At 40.1% G+C, this 24,818-nt stretch overlaps 1 protein-coding gene across 3 annotated transcripts in view; it reads left to right on the forward strand.

The window, feature by feature from the left end:
• EPM2A (EPM2A glucan phosphatase, laforin) overlaps nt 1–24,818 on the forward strand; it is a 514,940-nt gene that overhangs the window by 457,518 nt on the left and 32,604 nt on the right. The gene's annotated exons all lie outside the window — the stretch shown is intronic.

Consider the following 24,818-nt stretch of genomic DNA (forward strand, 5'->3'; position numbering starts at 1 on the left):
TAATACTAACATAAACACCTCTATGCTCAATGAGATGGGGTTTATTACTAATCTTCATAACACCAGTCATTTAAAATCGTCGAGCAAATTTAATCCTCCACTACCTAGCAGAAATTTGATTGATACATTTCATGAGCTGGTAATTGGGGATATTGATAAATTCCGCATGAAAGTTCCATCGAAAACTACAAACAGATCTAATTTTACACAACAAGAGTGGAAAGACCTGAATGTACTGAGAACCAATACAGTATGTCTATTATCATCAAGCCCTCTGATAAGGGCGGTAACATCGTCATCATGGACATACAAGATTACACCAAAGAAGCTTATCAACAATTGACTAACGCAGATCATTATGACAAGTTGCGGATTAATCCTATAACTCAATATCAATTGACGTATCATGAGATGCTCAAAGAATGGCACATCAAACAACTTATTGATTATGATGAGTTCATATATTTGAAAATTGATTACCCTAAAATTCCATGTATTTACTTTTTGCCCAAAATCCATAAGAACAAATCACATCCCCCAGTCAGACCTATAGTTAGTATGAACCAGTCCTTGCTGGAAAATACTTCACGATATTTAGATCTGTTTCTGTGCACCTTTGTCACTGAACTACCATCTTATCTACGTGACACCAACGATTTCCTGGCTAAGATACACAGTATTCCGTGGCACAGAGATTATCTAATGGTCATCATGGATGTGGCCTCTCTGTACACCTCCATTAAACATCAATATGGGATACAAGCATGTAGATATTTTTTACAAACACGACCCATTGAATTCCTTGAACATACAGACATGCTTTTATCTATGCTGCAATTTTGTTTGACCCATAACCTGTTCCTAATTGATAATGACTGTTTTTTGCAAAAACAAGGGACGGCTATAGGGGCATCTTTTGCTCCCACATATGCCAATTTATACATGGGCTGGTGGGAGAAAGAGGTGGCATGGTCTGAGAACAATAACATCTACATGGATAGGGTCGTGTTGTGGGTGCGATATATTGATGATCTTTTTATTATCTCGGATGGCTCTGATCAACTACTTCTGGAATATATAAATATATTGAATGACAATCAATTTAATATTCACTTGGAAACCACCTTCAGCAGAGATGAGAGACAATTGAATTTTTAGATGTTTTACTAGAAGTGAAAAATGATCAAGTAGAGACTACCATCTATCGCAAACCCATGGCATGCAATTCCATCCTGCATGCCAATAGTGGACATCCCAGGACATTAAAATGGAGTATACCATATAGCCAGTTTCTGCGGGCTCACAGAATATGCTCCGATGAGAACAGATATGATTTAGAAATTAGGACAATGACAGAAAGATTTTTAAACAGAGGATATCCTCTCAAAATCTTGGTGGATGCACAGAACAGAGTTAAATATAAAAGCAGAGATGAGTTACTTTTTAACAACACACCTACAAATAGTGAGATAAAACAATCGTGCCCTAGAATATTTTTGGAATATAATCAACAACATGGCTCTTTGAAAACCATACTACAAAAGAACTGGCATATCTTACAGATTGATCCCAATATTAGGGATATCATTGACCCACATCCATCCATAACTTTTCGTAAGGCTCGCTCACTAGGGGATCATTTGACTAGAAGTTTCTTCTCTACAAAAAAAAATACATCCTGGTTGAGCAAAAAAAGTTTGGGGTTTTGGAAGTGTGGCCACTGTAAGGCATGTAAATATGCACAAAATATGCAAAGATACCAAACTTTTGATGGTCGCCATTGTGACATCAAGGATCGTATCACATGTGATACTGAATTTGTGGTTTATGTTGTTGAATGTGGATGTCATAAAAAATACATTGGTAGTACCATCCACAAGCTAAAAGTCAGATTCTTACAACATTTTAGAGCCATTAAAAATCAAGACAGAACATATCCCTTCACCAAACATTTTTGGGATATACATAAAGGGGATTCCAGTACACTAATATTCTATGGTATCAAATCCATTAAAAACAACCCTAGGGCCGGCGATAGAACATCCGAGATCAGACAAATGGAATCTAAGATGATTTTATTACTTGGTTCACAATCTCCCTGGGGGCATAATCTTGATGCGGAATTACATGTCCATTTATGATAAAATATAGGACATGTATTCCATTCATGAAACATTAGGAGATGGGTCTAAAGTGGCATTAAAGTTTGCCTCTATTGGACTCTGTACACAACATAATTTTCATAATCGCCATTTATAAGGGGTGATTTTAATGTTTTATGTGGTTTTGACGAATTTATGAGAATATATGTCTGTCCTCGATTGGTCTTTCGGTCTTTTGACCTTTTGGTTGTTAGATTTTTTGATTTTGATCTTTTCTTCCCTTTAAATTTATAGGAGAGTAGATATAAATTTCCATCACTGTTTTTCACCTGTGATAGACACATAATTTAATATAGAAGTGGTTTTGTCCAATTAGCACTTTGCACTTTATCCAGTGGCCTTTTAATCTTTAATACGTGCATAAATTATAATCCTGCAATAAAGATCAAAGTAGAGTAGATCAGTCTTACAAAATAAATGTATTCTTCTTAGGTCAGTAATTTTTTGACATTTTGAAGGGTAAAGGTATATCTAGGACTTAAAGAACAAAATGACCACATATATGGGCCAAAATACATGATGTTATCAAAAATAAAGGCCATACAGAAGAAAAAATTCCCAGCACGGTTTAGAGACATATCGTGATTATCTGTATATATTTATTGCACTTGACACTTTATGATTGGTTTTAGATCATGAATTAAACAGCGACTATGATTTCATTTACTGTAAAATTGTAACAATAATGGATGTCATTTTAGCATTTAACTATAGGATTTTAGCTATTCTGCTGCTAGGATTGTATTTATCAACAATTTATAACACTTTACAGTATTTAAAATATTTAAACCATTTAAAATATTTAAAATATTTATAGAAAAACTAATATTGAAGAATAATTCTTATAAATATTTGGTAAACTAGATTGAAAATCGTTGATTAAGAGAAATTGATGACAGTGGTCTAAAAAGTGCAATAATATAAGCCTTCTAAAATGTTAATTTTGGTATGACATTGAGATAATGATGACAGATTCACATGCAAGGACTTTGTTGCACATTAGGTAAATATATTAATGAGACTTGGAATTATTCGTTAATTTTCCATCACATTACTGGCATTCATTATGAATTAAGGAAACGTGTGCAGGATACATGATGGTTCAATGTCCAGATTACCAAAAGCAGTTCATGTCAATATTGTTGAGTTAAAACTGTGCATTTATGTGCTGATCTACTTAAGTTTTTTGCATGTTTAAAGATGGCCGCCGCATTAGGTCACACTAGAATGTAATGAAAACAAATGATGGAGTTTAACTCATATATATGTTGCCGGTTTTATGGCCGAGTTTGTCAAGCAGAAGGCGTTTGCCGAAACGCGTTGGCACTCTTTGCAGGATACTGTGAAACCATTATATGGAATAAATTCGATACAATTCAACTTTGATCTGTTGAACTTTACTTCGTCCCTACGATTGGGATTTGACTAAGGGATTGGTGCAGCCATCGGGTGGATATTGTTCCATCTGTTGAGGATTATATTTATATATATATATATATATATATATATATATATATATATATATATATATATATACACACACACATATATATATATATAGATATGTTATATTTCCTGGTCTCACCAAACCACTGCAGTCCCCTCTGGTGAGTGCCTTCGTCTGTGAGGGTGAGCCTCAAACATATATACTTCTACCAGCAGAAATTAGACATTCACATGCGTGGTGCTTCAAGTACTATTAATTCTGACAATACCTTAGTCAACTACACAGATGTGTTTTGGCAAACAGCCTCGGTCACTGTGTCCGTTCATCGTGTACCCCTTCCCACTGCATACAATAGTGAAATCTGAAATCATTGTCATGGAAACAAGTTAAACATTGACATAGATAAAGGCCAAACTATGGTTGTGGTGGAGATAGCATAATCAGCAGTCTTCTTAGGACAATCACAATGACATTGTATCACACTGTTTGACAAAGCAGATTTCTTGCTGTTCGGTTTTGATCATCAGTGATTATATTTTTGTCATACATGCACTTATAATTGTCCAATCATTTCAGAATTGATACATTTTGAAATTCAGCATTTAAAAAAATACTTAACATCTGTGTCTTCTCCTACTTCAGACTCTTAGGTTTCTTTTTTCTCCTGGATTTTTAAGTTTGTTGTTTGATGAATCTCTCTTATGGGGATATATTACTTCTTTTCAGAGGTTAATATTCTCCCTGAACAATAATCATGTTTATTCCTCTTTTTTCTTTGTTTAGTGGTTACTTCGTGTGTAAGGAGTCTTGTATTCATCTGTTCACGAAGCTCATCTATTTTCTGATTATCTGAATTTTTAGATAATCTTCAGAATTCATAATTTCCTTAAGTAATTTTTCTCTGGTGCCCTAACTGTATTTAACTAATATTTGTAACATTCCTTGGGATGATTATGCTGTATGCTGTCCTCATTTCTGCAGCGTCTGTGAACCAGGGATTTCTTAGGAGGTGATGGTATAATTTCTTAAGCCTCTATGGACTCTTCCCAGATCTACATAACTCTGTAAAGATGAGACATTCCACCATTTTCAGATGTCACTTTTGTATAATTTCTCCAATTGACTGAATTGTCCAGTTAAAGTACATCAATGCATATTTGTGTTTTCATTGCCATTTCTACTAGTTGTTGCTTGTTATGTCGGTACAAAACTATCCTCTGCAGCTTGCTTATTTGCCGCTTCACTAAACATTACTGTAGGTGTCAATCAATATGTCCAAAAATATAACAGAATATAACCATTCAATCAAGCTCTCCACCCCTTGCTCCTGTTGTTAAATAAAGCAACTGTGATTTCAAAGCAGAGGATCTATAAGTATATATATGGTAGTTTTTTTTAAGTATAGTGACGTTTGCGTTGCTGGATGATGTCATCAGTGATGTCATTTGAGATGCCATCAGTGATGTCCCTCATCATGTCATGAGAGATGTAATATGTGAGGTAATACGCAATGCATTGCTGAGCATACATTATAATTAGCTCAGGTAAATATAACTGATAAATATCTGTGGTTTTGTGCTTGTAAAATCTGAGCCTAACTATAATGTCCATATAATCTTTACTTTCTCAGTGAATATTTTAATTCAGTTTCGTATTTATAACGTCTCTGTAGCCTTTGTTTGTTTCATTGGATTTCTACGGTTTTGTAATGCTATTTTCTAACTATAATGTCCTTGATTCATGTGTTCTTTTAGTGAATTTCACTGTTTAAAAAAAATATAAATTGTACTACAACTATAAGTTCAATTTAGTAATGTACATTTTAACACGTTTATGATACATTTTAGTCTCACATCCATTCTAATTATACATTTTAAAAGTAACAATTAACAAATCTAAGTAATGTAACTTATATAATGTTTTTGTTAATGCAATACAAGTTTTCTCTTTTTTTAAAATTATTTTATGGATCTGCGAATCTGCTGCAAATTCGAGAAGGGAACCCATATGGTTACTCTATGGTTACTAGTTGCTGTAACCAAATTGCAGTGGATCAGCAGATTCGGATCCGTGTATTTGTCAGAATGTTTACAAAAATATATAAATATTGTATACAGGCCCCTTAAATTGTAACATTGACATCAGAGAAAACATATCTATTCATTAGTATTTCAAAGTTTATGAGTGTGTAAAAACATGTTTATTTTACTAGTTCGGCGGATCTGCAGATTCACAGGATGGAACTGTGAATCTGCAGTGATGCCTGGAACATACCCAAACCTCATTTTCTGATTGGCTACAGTAAGTTCCCACCCATGCACATTGCAAACCACACCCTAAGTCAGTCATGGCTTTCAGATCACTTTAGAGACTACTGCAACTCAGTGCTTGATTGTACTTTTTGCATTAATCCAAAACTACATTGTTGGAAATCAACTATGTCTTTTGCGACAAGAGAAGGGACCCTCAACCACATGGAGGTGATGAAGAATATATGCCACCTTCCAAGAAGGAGTCTGAGGTATGGAAACATTTTTCAGTTTCATACGGCAAACAAATAGGTGGTGACTAAAATTGCACAATTTAACATCTGCCCAAAAAAATTAGCACATGGAGCAGGGAAAAGTATTTTCATGGAACTTCATCCATGTGGAAGTAATTGAAAGCAGTACATCAGTGCTCCTATGGCAGGTTGATGAGAGAAAAGGCAGGAGATAGAGCATCATCAGCATTAGGACCATATGCACAACCATAAGCACCTCAAGACTTGATCACTATCCCTGGATTTTCTCAAAAACTTTCCAAGATGGTGACTCATTGCCAAAAATGTCACATGCCTGTGGGACACAATATGTCTTCTGTGGCTGAGTACATGGATGCCAGTTGTTCCCTCCTAATTGCCTTCCCTTACCCCTTTTACTATCCTGGTTATTTTTGTTTCAATCAAGAAAATCCCACAAAAAATATAAACCTGTTTTCAAAAATTCATACAAAGAGAACCACTCCATCTGGTCGAAGAAAAAGCTATTTGTATGTTTCCTGTTTTTGTGCAATTGTGTGTTTTAGTGTTTATTAGTTTACCTGTATCATGGCCCACATAAGTGAAATTAAAGTAGTACATTTGACTACTTTAATATTCACCAAGGGGAATAAACCTATAAAGTATTAAAGAAGACAGAAACATGTTTTTTGCAATGTCATCTAGAATACTAAAATGGAAATGGATGTGTAAGTGATGGTATGGGTGTCTTAGTGGTTGTGTCAGTGGCTGTATGGAAGTATCAGTGTAAGTGGCTCTCTGGATATGTGAGTTGCTCTATGGGTCTATGAGTGGCTGTGTGGATGTGTGAATGAGTGTGAGTGTCTATGGATGTATGAGTCTATGTGAGTAGGTATGTGCATGTGTAAATGGATGTGTGAGTGAGTGTGTGGGAGTGTTAATTGGTGTGTACGTGTCTGTGTGGTTTTGTCACTACTTGTGTGAGTGAAAGTATGGGTATGTTAGGGGGATCTAAACATGTGTGGGTGTGTAAGTGGCTGTGTTACTGTGTGTACGACTGAGTATGTGACTAGTTGTCTGGGTCTGTCAGTGGCTGTCAGATTGGCTGTATGGGAGTGTGAGTGGGTGCGTAGGTGTGTGAGAAGATGTGGCAGTGGTTTTCCGGGTGTGTGAATGAATGTGTGTTTATAAATAGGTGTGTGAATGGGTGTATGAGTGTGTGAATGGGTCTTTTAGTGGGTGTGTGAGTGTGAATAGATGTTTGTGTTGGTGTGTAAGTGTGTGAATGGGTGTCTGAGTGGTTTTGTGGGTTTATGAGTGGGTGTGTGAGTAGCTGTATGGGTATGTGACTGGTAGTGTGAGTGCTTGTATCGGTCTGAGTGGCTGTGTGAGTGGTTGTGTGGGTTTGTGCATGGGTGTCAGTGGTTTTGTAGTTGTGTGAGTGAGCATGTGAATGAGTGTGTGAGTAGGTGTCTGAGTGGTTCTGTGGGCATGTTAGTGGGTGTGTGAGTGGTTGTGTAGGTCTGAGAGTGCGTGTGTGAGTGGTTGTGAGGGTCTGTGAGTGTGGGTCTATGAAGGGGTGTGTGAGTGGCTGTGTGAGTCTGTGAGTGGGTGTGTGAGTGTGTGAATGGGTGTGTGAGTGGTTTTGTGGGTCTGTGAGTGAGTATCAGTAGCTGTATATGTGTGTTAGTGGGTGTGTGAGTGGCTGCATGGGTCAGTGAGTGGATAGGTGAGTGATTGTGTGGGTCTGCGAGTGGGTGTGCGAGTGGTTGTGTCATTCTGTGAGTGGGTGTGTGAATGTGTGTGTGAGTGGTTTTGTGGGGCCTGTGAGTGGGTGTGTCCGTGATTTTGTGGGCATGTGAGTAGCTTTATGGGTATGTGATTAGTTGTGATGGGCTGTGAGTAGGTGTGTGAATGGTTGTGTGGGTCTGTGAGTGGGGGTGTGAATGGCTGTAGGGGTGTTCAAGTGGGCTTTTGAATGACTTTGTGGGTATGTGAGAAGTAAGTGTCTGTAGAGATATGAGTGGCTGTATATTAGTGTAAGTGGATGTCTGTGTAAGTGTGTGTGTTTTTTAATTGTAGTCGTGAACACCCTCACAATCTGAACTAATACAACAACACTGGAAGAACCAATTTGTAAATCACATTACTCCAATTGATGGTGCCATTCATCTGCATAAAAAGAAAAAACAAATATGAATAAATATTTGTAATTTATAACAATTTTAAATACATTTTTAACAATGTAGAACTGAATAAAAGCAAGAAATCACTACACATTCCACATGCTGTAATGTTATGTTATAATAAAAATAATCATTTCATTTTCATTTTTTACTGTTCTCAGTTATCATACTTGTACAACATAAATGATGTACTGAATAAAGAAGCATCTTTGAAAAATGGTGAAAAAAATTATATAGGCTGTATAAAAATGAAATTTGTACATTACGTCACTGCAAATATTCAACACTGCGCATTGCACTCACTGCAAATATTCAAGCATTCAGCCTCCTATACTTGGTCTACTAATCCAGAGAATCATATGCTGAATATGAGAACTTCGTCATTAAAACTACAACTAGACAGATGAGGCTCACAATCATAGGCAAGACCTTATAAAGGCATCACCCTTGGTAGGTCATTTATGTTATAAATTCTAACAAATGCATCTACAATAACTAGACTATTCTACGTTTACAACTGTGACCCTCCTTAAAAATTTGGTTCCAAAAAGAAAGATAAGAACTTGGTAACTTCCAAGGTAATCAAATTCTGAATTTAAGGTTCCTATCATTACATTCTGACCATCCACTTCTACTTTTTTAAATAGACCGTGTAATGACCAGAATTAATAGTAATTCCTTCATGGAAAATGATAGCAACAGTAGTGTATGTTTTACCAGAAACAGATATTTGTCTTGCTTTAAAGTTAGTAATCTCAGTACTCTGCATCGTTGTAGCATTAAAATAACATACTTCCTACTTCTTGCTACATGCAAAGCTGATAGAACATGTTTGACAATTTGGACACACATTAATTTGTGTAGCTATTTTCATTAATCTGTCAAAAGTCACACTTTTGGAATCTGCTAATGTTAGATAAAAAAAAACCTCCAATTCTATTTGTGTAATTGAGATGTATGAGCAATCTTCACATTCATGGCACTGCAAGTAAGTCATTTACAGGTGTCTCTTCTTCTTCTGAAACATAAAAAAGTCCTGTGCATCTTCTTGAGTGTTTTGAGTAAACAGTGAGCCACTAAATAGATCGGTGTCTTGAATTAAGGATGCAGAATATACTTTAATTCTCTCGGTATGCAGGTGGTTCTACAAACTACGTAGCACAGAGCACAATACCTTTGGTGGTTTCTCTTGAATTGCATCTACAACATGAGGTAATGCAAACAAAATGTTTACCACAGCATTAGCATAGCAGTTTCCACCAGAGGGATTTGTCAGTTGATAACCAACAATATCTCTATCATTTGACATTTTTTGTTTCTTAACAACTTCCTTCTTCTCTTTCATTTCCTTCTTTGTAACACCATCACTACACTGCTTTGAAACTTTCTGCTTTGGACAGATACAGCATTTTTCCTAAACTGGATACTGTCCTAAATGAGGAGCAGAAAGACTTCTTGGTTGTATTCTGTAATAGAGCTTGAGTTTACATTTACTCTGCTCTTTTCAAATGCAACTAGATAGAAACCCTAACCCCAGACAAAGCTACATATTATATACCTTCTTTAAACAAGGTACTACAATTAATAAATGCTGCATCTAAATTTAAACGTTGTAATTTATGAATAGTATTAGCAAATGCTACAGCAACTGGAAAAAGTTTCTGTCAAACATATAAATATTTCACAAGCAAAAAACAATAAATAGACTGTCCAATCTGCTTTACGTTATCAATCGGATCAAATTTAATCAGAAGGTATTCCACCTCATTCCTTTTAGGAATATGAATAAAAACAACAATTTTACCCATAGCAGCATTACTCAAATCTTCCTTAACATTTAAATTTTGGTGCCAAATCACCCTACAGTTTTTGCACAGACTTAAACATTTCTCCAATATTGCAGTTTGTGAAACAAATGTTTCTGATGAATCCAGTTTTGCTTGTAACTTTTCATTTAACAATACAGTCACACCCTGGTGTTCCATTTTATCTATTGCCTTCAGTTGAAAAAGTATCTGCTTTCTCCAGTTCCAGTGACTTTTGTTGAAAGATGCACAGTCCTCCAGTGTTGGCATTAGGCACACAATGTATTTACTTTCTTGCATAAAATTGAACATTAGTTCTGATGCTGTCTTAGTTGTTGGATAGAGGTTTTACGAAGTGACTTTCTAGAATACTCTTTCTTTCTATTTAAAGAACACCTACTCTAATCTCTTTCAAAATATTTCCATATTGTGTCTGATGTTTGGCACATATTCATAATATATTCTTTGTATTTTAAAATTAACCTTTGTATTCTCAAATGTACAAAGGCAAGGATTACATTTGACCATGCTCACTTTATAGATGATTAAAGGTTTTAACATTTTTAATACTCTTAACACTTCATGACAAGCTCTACTGGATAACTTTTGGTATTCCAGTTTGTAGTCATGTTCCACAGGCAGCATCAAAAGTTCATGTAAATTAATACCTTTGATATTCTGTGCAGCTAATCGAGTAGGTGCTGTAACCACACATGACAAATTAGATTGTAGTCTTCTGTAGGATAGCAGTAATAACTTGTAATAAGAAACGTTTACCATGTACCAGCTTGATTGCTGACATACTACAGTATAGCCTTAAATGTTGAGCATGCACACTCGTTCTTGTCGTAGAGCAATCCATTCTCAACTGAGGCTTTCACTTCCATGTATATTCCCATTTGCTCTTCATTTAGTTGTCCATTTAAACCTGCAAAATCAGTTGTTTTCTGTCTTGCTTGCTCCATTGCAGGCTCCACCTCATGTATTGCAATAGCAGCCTCATTGTCAATTATTAGTTGTCCAAGTGGGTCCTGACTTTTATGACCTTAACTTTGGCCATTTTGTGAACTCTCCTTAGCTACCTCAGCATCCATTTATCTTCCTGTTTAATTTAATCTTTCAACATTTTCAAGTAGGTTAGAAATACTGAGCACTCAATGCCGTCCTTTGCAGCATTAAAAAAGTCTTCATAGCAGTCAAACTCTCCTAGTGATTCTGATTCAAAACACCAAGGCTTAAACAGCTGCAAAAAGTACCAAATAGACAAAATCTCTTTTGTCAGTCTGGCAGCTCACTTTTCTATGGTTACCTGGACAGACTGCCTTTGCTATGTTGCACCAAACACCCATTGCAACCAACTACTACAGATTTACCTTCATCTAAATTTCTGTCACATTATTTCTATATGTGTAGTACTTAATAGAGACAAACGTTTTCAAGATGTGCACTCCTTTTTGGATAGTAAGTGTCCAACATGTTTGTTTTTATAATCACTGTGCTATCTGGCTCAAATTCAGTAAGATATTGAGTTTCTGGAAAAAAATTAAAAACTTTGCTTCATGGTGATGCTAGGTCTAGACTTACCCAGGGAATTCTTCTCTACGTAGAGTATAAACTAGTTGAACTCAACTGATCACAGCATTCATAGGATCCAATTTCTCTATGTGAAAGCATCTTCAAACTGAAGCTGTACAGTTTCTATTATTAGAGACTTTTCAGCAGAAATCTCTTCCCACACATCTTTTAACTACATCTTTTCAGATTTTGTTATGTATGAAGGAATAAAACTAGCAAAAGATATCGAATTGTCTGCCACAAATTGAATATCCATATTAGAATTCCACATTTTTAAAATGACAGGACTGTAGTCATTAATATATTTTGAACCCTCTATTCTCCTGAGGTTGAAGTTGTTTTTTGGTCGGTTACACGTAAGTGTATGTCTCACTACAGTCATAAAACTGTTCACTCTTCCTTTTCAAATAACAGGTCTTGGAAATCTAAAACAGCATTTTGTGTGAAAAGATCCATTTGCTCTGTATTTCCATCAACAGTACTTTCCACATCTATGAGATTGGAAGCGCAGTACTTGCTGCTTTAGGCTTTTTTCCTCAGTGTCTTTTTCAAATACTACATTTAATATAGTGTTCTATGAAAGTAAGTACAGACTTATCTGTGTCTGTTACAAATGTAGGTGCATCCTTTATCCACAACATATAATTATGAGGAGCACCTCTTGCTTGCTACTCATTTCGCCAAAAGAAATCAGTAACTTCTCTAAGAGGTTGATTTCCTTTTTTGTTGCCGATGAAGAACAACAGAGCTTTAAATCTGTGGTTAAAGTACCTGCAAACATTTGCAGGATCCAAAGAGCAAATTTCTCCTGGTGATTCAGTTTGATGCCTTTAATGTTAGAGTTTTCTTCTCTCAAAAATCCATGCATATTCTGCATAACTCAGTGTTACAAACCAAGTTGGTGCACCTGAATTTCGAACATACACTTGAACTAACCATGACGACGATTCAAGTATTCATTGGTCCCACATTGCCATGTCATCACATTTATTAAATTGTACTCAAGTTTCTCATCTTTTCCATGTTTTTTTTCATCTAAGTCTTTTGCAGGCATATTTTGTACATTAACTCTTGTCTTAAGACTATGGTTAACAACGTATGACAGTCCAAGCAAATCAATTTTAATTAAGAAATGGAATACATATGGAATACTTTGTCAAAATCTAGGGTCCTCTGAATATTATATTATTGATCTATACTCATCAGCAGGTATTTGCATAGGGAGGTCATCATACCATCCACCTACTCCAGTTGGAAATAGTTGTGGAAATCTTCGAGCTTCTAAACCTTTCTCTCACATTCATTGGTGCTCTTTTAGTTTGTTTCATTTGATACAGGTCATGGCATCCCCCATAACATTTTTGAATTCAGTAGATAGATATTGTAGTGCTCATTTATTTCTTCAGATCTACTTCTATCCACTTTTTCAAACTGTCCACTTGAAGGCAACATTTCTTCCTCCATGCAACTTCCATGTGCATCAACATTTATATCTTTATTAGACACATTATTTGCTTTAAGATACAATATAGCTTTCTTTATCTTATTCACATCCATTAGTTCTAGCCATATTTTTTCATTTTTCGAGGACAAGCCATTCACTAGAATACAAGCTGGTTCATCCAAATCTTTCTCTACACCCACAGTTTCAATAGTGTATTTAAAATCTAAAGTTAAATACACAACTTTACCTCTAAGCCTTGAATCTCAGTGGGTGGCAGTTTCCCACTCTTTAGTTCCATACAAACTATTGTTTGAAAAGGGTGTATAGATTGTATGAGTATTCCTCTATAAACATTCAGATGTCAAAGTCTTCTGGAATTTCAACACCCTCTAACTTATTGTATATTGCCCCCGCAGACATATTGTTGTTCTCCAGTTTGTCATTACAGTACTTACACATGATCTGGCATGTCACCAATTCAAAACGTTCCTCCACAAATAAATACACTGCAGATCCTAGCCACTTTTCTCTGTTTTCTTGTTCAGTTTTCCAGGAGACATCAACATTTCTAATTTGGCCTTTGTAGTGAGTGTGTCACGTTCTGCCCTTCGCTTACTACCCTGGTTAGATGAAGCTGAAAGTGACCTTTGTTCTTGCGCATTCTGGTGTGGCCGGGATAGAGGTGACCCCTTCTGGTAGCCACAAAGCTGCTGACAAGAAAAAGTCTAGGCAGTCCATAACCTCCAGAAGGATTCCCAGAGGAAAAACCCCAAAGGGAAAAAATATCTTCCGCAGGAACTCCTAAAACAGGAAAAAAGGTGGATGTCAGGATACAGAACTTGAGGAGCTAGAACTCCAAAGCTGCAGGAAAATTAAGCAGGTAAAAATTCTCCACAAGAATCCGGCTTCTTATATACCAATGTATAGGAAGTGACATACAGGAAGAAAGAAAAACACCATCTTGGATTGGGAATACACCAAAGTAAAAACTGGAGAAAAGACACCATCTTGGAAAAGGAAAGTAGAAAGGAAACCAGTGCATACAGGAAAGAGAACAGGATCCTGGGAAAAAGAAACATGGCCCGAAAGAAGAACAGGAAGAAAGAGCCCCAAAGCTAAGGCACAAACTAAGTAGCAAACAATGGGGGTGGTTGCACAGCGCCTCACAGCAACCACTCATGCCGCACGTTGAATGCGTCAAGACCTGAGGCTAAAATCTGGGCTCACTGACTTCGCCGCAGGCAACAAAATGTACTGCAGACGAGCAGATGGCCGCTGGTGAGCCCAGCAGCCCAAAAAACAGACCGCCGACCCCACCATCGCCCAAGAAAGAGAAGCCGTGGTGTAACAGTAAGCCCCCCCTCAAAGCCCCAGGTTTGTCTGGAAAAACTTCAGACCAGGGGAGGAGCATCAACAGAAGAGGCATCTTCCCAGGAACACCCACTAAGAGGATAACCCTTCCAATGAAGGAGGAACTGGAGAAGGTTCAGAAAGAGTTGAGAATCACAAATCTCCTGCACCTCATATTCGGGTTCATCATCGACCAAAAGAAAAGGGGGGGCAGGAGAATTATCTGTGAAACAGATCAGCTACATAGGGTTTCAACTGGGACACGTGGAATATGGGATGTATCTTCCATGTATGAGGTAAACGGAGATGGGAGAACACAGAATTTATTACTTGGAGAATCTTGAATGGTCCATAGTTATGAGGTTTGAACTTGTTTTGGAACAGATGGAGAGGCAAAAATTTAGAGGCAAGCCATACTGTATCTTGTACTTGATATTACGGTGCAACACGCCGTCTAGTGTCAGCGGTCCTTTTCATGTGTTGTTTTGTGGCTAGGAGGTTAGAATGTATGATCCGCTGGATATTATGGAGTCGTCGAGCAAATGAAGTAACTGCATGAACTGCAGGTGATTCTCGGATAACTGTTGGGAAGGCCTTAGGATGATAACCATATTTACAAAAGAAAGGAGTGGTTCTTGATGCACTGTGCACTGAATTATTGTATGAGAATTCGTCCAGTGGTAGATACGTGGCCCAGTTACTCTGTGTAGCATTACAAAAGCAGTGCAGATATTGTTCGACACCTTGATTCAGGCGTTCCGTTTGTCCATTGGTTTGGGGGTGGAATCCAAACGATAAAGTGACTTCAATATGCAGGGTCTTCCAAAAATGCTTCCAAAAATGTGAAACATATTTTGGGCCACGATCAGAGATAATAACCTGAGGGAGGCCATGAAGACAAAAGATTTCCTGTATGAATATATGACTCCGCTCCTTAGCAGTGGGTAACTTCCTTAGTGCAGTGAAATGGACCATTTTTGAAAAAGAATCCACTGTTAGTATTATTACATGATTCCCTGTGGAGAATGGTAAGGAGCTCAGGAAGTCAGTGGACACAGTGTGCCAAGGTGGCTGGCAGAACGGGTAGAGGTTGAAGCAGTGTTGCTATTTTGTGCAAGGCATATTTGTTTGTGCACGCACAAGACAAGAAGCAACATAGGTTTTGGTATTCTCTTCGATAGTGGGCTTCTAGAAGGAACAAAGAAGTAGTTCTTGGGTTGTCTTGACTCCACGATGACCAGCAATAGGTGAGTCGTGACACATCTGTAATGCTTTGGTTTGAACCTTCTTGGTAGGGAAGAACAATACATCTTTATGATAGTAATATCCCTTAGCCATACGTAGTTGGGGATTCAAGGCATTCCATTCCTCTCATGAGAGGAACGTATACTCTGATTTCACTCTGTCAAGGAAGGATTGATTGTACAACCCCAATAATTCAGTGTGGTTCTATGATATTCGGTGAAGGAAGACTGGCACTTTCAGGATAATGATGGGATAAAGCCATCTGCCACTATGTTCTGAGACCCAGGTATGTAGGTAATAAAAAAGTCAAATTGACTGCAAAAGAAGGCCAACCGGGCTTGACAACTGTTTCTGCATTTAAAATTGCGAAGTCACTGCAGATTCTGATGATCTGTTCTGACTTCAAATGTTTCTTTGGTGCCCAATTGAATACTGTTTCCATTAATTACAAGCTGTTTACAAGACAAGTCGTTCTCGTTCCAGTACAGAGTAATTGCATTCCAAATCTGTTAGAACATGTGACAAATAGAAGACAGGATGTTCTAATCAATCATCGTCTTGTCTTTGTAATAGAACAGCTCCTATTGCTCTATCTGACGCATCTGTTACTACTATAAACTTTCTTGCAGAATCAGGGTGCCCTAGATTCAGAACTTGTGTAAAGGCATATTTCAGATCATAAAAAGCTGTTTCTGCTGTCTTTGTCCAGCAGAACTCTTTCCGTAGACTTTCTTTCTTAAGAGTCTGAGTAATGTTGAGCGGTTTGCTATGAATAGTTCATAGAAATTGGCCAAACCTAAAAAGCATTGGTTTTCCTTTATAGAGGAATGAGATAGCCATTCTAGGATAGCTTGGACTTTCTCTGGATCCATAGCAATACCCGTCTGGCTGATATGATAACCACGGTACTTCACCTCAGTCTTGTCGAATTCACATTTTTTTGGTTTGCAATACAACTGATGTTGTCAGAGTCTCTCCAGGACTAAAGCTACATGTGTTGTATGTTGTTCTAGGTGGGTTGAATACACTAGGATGTCATCACGTATATAATAACAATTTGGTTTAGGAGATCAGAAAACACAAAGTCCATGACCTGCAGAAAAATAGATGAAGCATTAATTAAGCTGAAAGGCATTACCTGGTATTTAAAATTACCTACGGTAGTTCGAAAGGCAGTCTTCCGCTCATCTCCCTTCTTGATTCAATTTGCTGAACATTTGTGCTCCCCTAACAGCTTCCAAGATGTCTTTGATAAGAGGTAAAGCATATCTGTCCTTTATGGTGACTTTATTTAGCCCACAAAAGTCTATGCTGGGATGTAGATCCTTCGTCTTCTTTGGTACAAACAAAAGAGGAGCCCCAGCAGTTGAGAAGGAGGGAGTAATCAATCTGCTTTGTAAGTTTTCCGCTAGATATTCCTTAAGCATCTCTGTTTCTGGTTCAGAGAGCAAATACATTCTTCCAAAAAGGACTACCGCCCGGGCTCCAAAGGAATGGCACAGTCATATTCTCTATGTGGCACAAAACTGGCCTCACAGTTTTATGAAAGATGACTCCCTATTCAAGATAACGGCTAGGTACCCCTTGCACGGTGTTGGTAGAACAGCCCACCTCCTTATTCATTAACATCATGCTCTTTGGCGACCAATAGGTTTCAGATGGGTAGCAATTACGTTGACAAAATTGTGATGAAAGATATTGTTTTTGTTTCCCAATTAATATAGGGATTGTGCCGTGTCAGCCAGGGTATACCCAATATTATCATATGATTAGGTGAAGAAATCAGTTCAAAGGTAATATATTCTTGATGTTTCCTAAACCGTAGACATTAGGTGGAAGTAGTGTCCATAACCGGTCCTGAAAAAAGAGGGGAACCATCAACAGTATGAACCTGCTCTGGTGTTACCTTAAGTATACAAGGAATTCCTTTCACCTTGGCCTATGTATCATCAAGATATATTCTACTAGCACCACAGTCCAGCAATGCTAATACTCTTTCTTCCCTGCTACCTGTCAACCGCAACATGGCGGACAAAAGAAAGAGTGCTATCGTGTTTTCTTTGGACGACATATAGAAGGTATTTCAGAACCTCCCATCCCCTCCCTTCTCAGAGAGGACAGGCACGAATCAGATGACCAGAGTTGCCACAGTAAAGGGACAGGCCCTTCCATCGTCGGTTTTCATGCTCAGTTTCAGTTAACGGTCCACGGGCCACGTCTATTTGCATGGGTACGTCTTCCAAAGATGCTTGGGCCTCTTCGAGTAGAGTGCACTAGTTCATCCTTTATTTTGTCACACAGTACCCTACGAAAAAAGATGACAAGGGTGCATTCCACCTAAGTGGTTTCTGCTGCAAATTGCCTAAAACACGTGATGTAATGTAGAACGTCCTAGTTAACGTGGTGGATATCACACAAGGCTTCTTCTGCAGAAGACTCCTTTCCAGGTCGCTTGAACATTTGTTTAAAAGCATCAACAAATGCGGTATAGGTAGGCGACTGTGGATCACCTGTATTTACCAAAGGAGTCACCCAAGCCAAAGCTGGACCAGACATGGCGCTGATTAGATATCCCACTTTGGTCTTATCCTGAGTGAATTGTGACGGTTGGAATGCAAAATAAACCATCAAAAAGTCAAGGATTTTTCTTTACTTATTAGGATCTCCAGAGAAACGTGGCGCAGTAGCAGAGACGGTTGGAATGTCTGTGGTTCTAGAGACTAAGGTTTGCTGTAATGCTGCATTTTCAGCATGTAGCTGTTGCATTTCCTGGGCTTGTTGTTGCACTGTATGGATTAGCAACTGAGCCATCTCCACAACTTCTCCTGCTGGATCTTCCATAGTCTTGGAACAAAAACGGGGTATTGGGCGTTGCAATCTGTCACGTTCTGCCCTTCGCTTACCACCCTGGTTAGATGAAACTGAAGTGCGACCTTGGCTCTTGAACGTTCTGATCTGCCCGAGATGGGGGCGACCCCATCCGGTAGCCAGGTACTACTAACAAGAAAAAATCTAGGCAGTGCGTACCCTCCAGAAGGAGTCCCAGAGAAAAAAAACAAAAGGGAAAAAAATTATTTCGAAGGAACTCCCAAAACAGGAAAAAAGGTGGATGTCAGGATAACAGGACTTCAAGAGCTGGAACTCCAAAGCAGCAGGAAAATTAATCAGGTAAAAACTCTCTACAAGAATAACACACAGGAGCGAGGACAACCACCAACAGGAAGCGTTGCAATGCAAGGAAAACAAGAATCTATCTCCTTATATACTAATGGACAGAAAGTGACATGCAGGAAGAAAGAAAAACGCCATCTTGGATTAGGAATACTTCATAGGAAAAACTGGAGAAAAGGCACCATCTTGGAAAAGAAAAGAAAAAAGGAAACCGGTGCATCCAGGGAAGGGAACAGGATCCTGGCATGAAGAAATATGGCCCGAAACATGAACAGGAAGAAAGAGCCCCAAGACCAAGACACTAGGTAAGTAGCAAAGAATGTGGTGGGCGCGGAGTGCCTCACAGCCACCTAGCACACACTGGGGGGAAAGGCATTATTACACAACAAACACTTGTACCGACATGCATACACCCACCAACATACACACATGCACACATAAACTACACACACCATGGTCAACGTGCACATGCCATCCACACACCACCCTCCACTGCCAATGCCTAACACAAACATACACACACTGACACACAACAACATCACTACCGCAAACACAATCTGACAGCAACATGTAACAGCCACTCCCAACCAATCAACACCAAAACACTGCCATACAACATGTCAGATGTTAAGCTATGTCCACACAACACACATGACAAATCCATCACCACACACAAGCACGCACAACAACCACACAATGCCCAACAATAACGACACAATGCCCCACAACAACCACACAATGCCCCACAACACCATCCCAACACATCACACTGAGTATAATGCACAAGGAAACAACACATGCTGCAACACAATCACACTGCATACACAAAACTAACACAAACCAAATTGCACAAATACAGCACATCCATCACAAAGGAAAGGCAGGACAAGTATGTATCCATCGAGACCAACAAACTGTTGGCCCATATACATTAGGCATGAATAGATTAAACCAAACAATATGCACAAATGTGGCCAACTGGCCAGTCCAATCAGTCCAAGTGCCACCAGGCACATATGGTGCTTGTGAATGCCCCAACTTCACTCCTGACTTCAAAGTGGCCTCCACATGGTAGGAGTATCAAGGGGGCAGTCATGCACCTCAGGGTTGATGGCGTGGAGGGGGAGGGGGTTTGGGAGGGGAGTCCTTGGTCTTGCCGTTGAGTTTGGGAGGGCTTGTGCTTGGTTTTGGGTTTTGTTGGAGGGTCTTTATGTTTGTACTTCGGAGGGGCAAGCTTGGGTATGAGGGGGTTGATTTTTTGGCAGGGGGAGGGGCATGGACAACAACAGCGTGGCAAGGGAGGACTGGGAGATGGAAGGGCTGGGCTTGGGAAGGGACACAATGCGCTTTGGGGAATCACAAGTTGGGAGAATGGTAGGAAAGAGGGAAAACACATAAAGGAATCTTTTCTTAGGGACACAATGGCAGTCAAGAGAAAAGCATTTGGGTGAGGAGGGAGATGGCGTGGTTGTGAGGTGTGTCCATGTATGTGTCTTGGGTGCAGGTGCCTTGGTGGAAGCCATGTGTGTGCTAGGTATCTGTTGGGTGTGTGAGTACGGCTGTGTTGGTGTTTTGGGAAGGGGGGAGGAGGTGCAGGAAGATGCCATGGTGGATGGGTGACTGTCTGTTGGGGTGGTGTCTACAGATAAGGTGGATGTGCTTCAGGTGGGGGTGCTGATAGTTTTGGTGAGTGCGCACGTGGGAAATAGGGTGGATGGATGGGCGTCTGGAAGTGCTGAGTGTGGTTATGGTGGGACTAGTGGCTGGATCAGGGAGCGTTGGTGTTGTGCCAGCAGGTGTGAGTGGTGTAGTGTCTGTGAAGGTGGGGGTGGTGTGGGGATCAGTGTAGGGAGTGGGTGTTGTTGTGCATGCCAGTGGTGTGTCTTGTGGTGGCTGTGTTTGTCACTGCCAACATTGTGGAGGTAGATGAATGGCGGTCTGACTGTGTGTGTTCTGGATGGATGTGGGGAGAGAGGTATGGGATTGGGCAGACGTAGCTGGAGGGGGGGACGGAAAACAAAGGACACTGGCTGCCGTCAGAAGGAGGCCAGAGCCTGAAAGAATCTCTGCAGGCCAGCCATGGCATCATGAATGCCTTCCAGGAATGCATTGCTCTGCTGTACTTGAGCTGCCAGTCCCTGGATGGCATTCACAATATTTGACTGACCCACAGGGATGGACCTCAGGAGGTTAATAATATCCTCACTGAGGACAGCAGGGCTGACAGGGGCAGCAGCAGAGGTGCCTGCGGCAGAGGATATGTCCACCCTCCTGGATGAGGAGCAACAGGGAGGGCGGTGCAGGAAAGGGGGTGGTGGACAAGGATGGTGCTGGTCTGGTCTCAGATGGGTCCGCCACCACCAAGCAGCGTCCATCGGAGGAGGAATCCGAAGATGATGCAGATGATCCCATCTCCCATGTTGCAGTCCCCTTGCCCTTTGTCCCACTGGTCTCCTCGGCTTTGTGGGGTCAGCCTCCTGGGTCCCGTGGGCAGCTACTTCCCCACTTGCCCCTTCTCCTTCTCCTGATGTTGCTGATGCACACAAAGACAAAGGAGAGGGAGGGAGGAAGAGAGAGAAAGATAGGACTGAAAAGGACCAATACCTACCTACCAATAACACAGATCAACATGTACGTCTCTCTAGTTACATTATGGCATGCCAGGCCATTACGACACTGCATTTCAGAAAATACACATTTTGAATTTCAAGAAGCAATGCTCACTAACCAGCTATTGTGGGAACATTTTGACTTGTTGAATTTGTCAAGGCTGAAACACTAGAAAGCAGCATTGTGATTGCCAGGGTGATGCCATGCATGACATTAAAACAACAGGGTTAGAATCCAGGGTCCTCCCAGAGGACTTACCACATCTTCTACCATACCATACCATAGTTGGAAAGGCTAGACCACAGAATATCTGCCACATAAGATTTTGCTGTGCTGTTTGCCCACATAGAGTCACATGTAGCAGAATGCCATGGTTGATTGCCTACACATATCCTACACGCTTAGGTCAACATATGTCAGCATGGTAAGGTATCATGTCCAATATACTGTCCCATTGAGGCCATCCATGTAGAAGACCCCTGATGCCACCCCCACAATCAGTACATGACAGCTACTGTGCAAGATAGAGATAGCCACAGTCATAGTGGAAGACAAATACTGATGGGATAGCACTTACATCTCAGGTATATTGATGCATATGGAAGAAGCTGGTCTGACACAATGTGTAGGGTGTCCACACTCACCCAGCCATCGACATTGTCAATTGGATATACACTGACAGCATTGTAGTGCCACACATAATTGATTCAGAGCCAGGCATGGTGACTGTTTTGCTTCACTAATGACCGAGCTGAAACAATCATGCACTGACAAAAATCTCTAGAACGCGATTCTTAGTCTAAAGAAGACATTTATTATTTCACTTCGCAAGGTTCATAAAGGAAGGTCAGCATGCTGAAAGCACACGTTTAAAAATGGTCAAAGCAATGAAACGAAAACATGTACAAATTATTCTCCACTGCAATATACACAGCAAATATATGTATCTATACTATAATGCAAACCAAATAATGAATCAAAAAATATGCATCACCATCAGGCATGGGCAAACTTGCTTCTTCTCCCACCTATCAGCATCAGATCGCTAGATCCCAGAATCGATTGAGGAGAGAGAGAGAGATCAATTATCCTCACGGAAAGGTTGACACACCCCAGTGTCCTGGGCATGTGTGAGATCTGAATCACTCTTGATCCCTAGTCCATCTGGTCTCGGCCTCTCATATTTTGAACAAACAAAAGAGGAAGATTCTAGAACCTCCTTCTCACTGCAGAAGTTTATCATTCAAAAAATGCTGATTACTTTAGGCCAGCTTTGAAAAGAACATGTCAGGACTTGGCCACAATCCCAAGGTGCCCCTGCAAAACAAGACCGTTACCTGCTGCCTTAGTACAGTCTTAATAGGCTACACCATTGGTGGGAAAGAACACGAAAAATAAAAACATGAGCACATTGTACAACGTGGCGGTGGCTAATGCTAAAATAAAGTCAATAGACAAAATTAAGTTGGTGGTCACTGATGTGATGGTGTGCTGCTAGGCTAAGTGCAACGTGGAGTCTGGTCAAAACACAAATATCATTACAGTGACTGATTCCCATTGTTGATGTGATGTGCATCTACCACTGATCACATGTACATTTACCCACTTGTAAGCCACACACTCCGAAACAAGGCCTATCATGTGGGAGGTTAGAACCTGTGCTTAGCCCCTTGTGGCTTCTGTGCTGCCCTCAAGCACCCATCTACCCTTAGGGTAGGCCATCGCCAAGATGCAGGCCATTGGGGGGGTCAGAGTCCGACGGGCACGCCGCCTTCATTGCGAGAATGTCCTCAGCTTGGCCTCCACGGTCTTCCGGGCCCAGCGTCTCAGGTTGTAATGATATTTGTGTTTTGACCACTGACTCCACGTTGCACTTAGCCTAGCAGCATACCGTCACATTAGTGACCACCAACATAATTTTGCCTATTGACTTTATTTTAGCATTAGTCACAGCCATGTTAAAAGCTGCAAATATTTTTCAATGCTCACGTTATACAATGTGCTCATGTTTTTATCCTGTGCGTTTGCGTGTTCTTTCTCACCAAGGGCTTAGGCTTATAAGAATGTACTAGAATGAAGTTTATGGAACAGTAGAGAACGATTTTGTTTTGATAGAGGGCTCCTTGGGATCTTGGCCAATTCCTGACATGTTCTTTTCAAAAGTGACCTGAAGTAGCCAGCATTTTTTAATAATCAACTTATGGAGTGGGAGGAGGTTTCTAGAATTCTCCTCTCGTGCTTGTTTAAAGTATATAAGAGGCCTAGACCAGATGGACCGGGGAGTGACTCAGGTCTCGGACATGATCAGGATGCTGAGGTGTGTCATCCTTCCTGTGAGGATAATTGATCTCTCTCTCCACGATCGATTCTGGAATCTGGTGGTCTGATGCTGATAAGGGACGAGATGACGCATATTACCCATGCCTCATAGTGATGCACTTTTAATTCATTATTTGCTTTGCATTGTAATATAGATACATATATTTGCTGTGTATATTGCAGTGGAGAATCATTTGTACATGTTTTCATTTAATTGCTGTGACCATTTTTAAACGTGTGCTTTCAGCATGCTAATCTCCTCTATGAACTTTGCAGCGTGAATTAATAAATGTTTCCTTTAGACTAAGAAGCGCATTCCAGAGATTTTTGGCAGTTCATGAGTTCATGGCATGTTTCATCTCGGTCATTAGTGAAGCAAAACACAGGTCCTCCCACCGTTTTCTGCAGTGGGTGCTCTGCCGACTGTGGACCCCCAGGGTCTGCCCTTGTTTGGCGATGGCACGTCATATCCCCTTCTTCTGATGGGCCTGACCTGCATAGGTGACAAAGACAGAAAGAAAAAGTCAAGTAGAGGAGTAACACATCAGCAGCCATGGACTACTCACATCATACACATCACGTGCCCTCACCAATGTGTCTTTACTGCACAAACGCATGTACTCTATGGCCCCTGCATACATCCACTCCCTGTGCGGCATGGAAACGCCTTACAGCCTCACACACCCCTATCACACAGGATAATGGAAGTGGGTTCACCTGCTCCTCTGGGGCCCCATACAGCTGTCTATACAGGGGTAGGACCCTGTCCACAAGGTTCTCCTGGTTAAAGGCTGGGGCCCTTTCACCTGCAGGATGTGGCATGGTGGCTCCCAGAGACAGTACACAGCAGCTCACAAAGTGGAGGTCTTGCTTGCATGAGTTTTAGGAGTCAAGTAAGCTAGGGGTCAGAAAATGGCAGTTACTGCTGCTGCTGGTGGTGATCATCATTGGCTCCAGTGCCCCATAGGCAGCAATGTGATCCAATGAGGATTTGCGTGGCGGTT

This window comes from Pleurodeles waltl, chromosome 5 (genome assembly GCF_031143425.1).
Source record: "Pleurodeles waltl isolate 20211129_DDA chromosome 5, aPleWal1.hap1.20221129, whole genome shotgun sequence".
Classification (NCBI taxonomy): Eukaryota; Metazoa; Chordata; class Amphibia; order Caudata; family Salamandridae; genus Pleurodeles; species Pleurodeles waltl.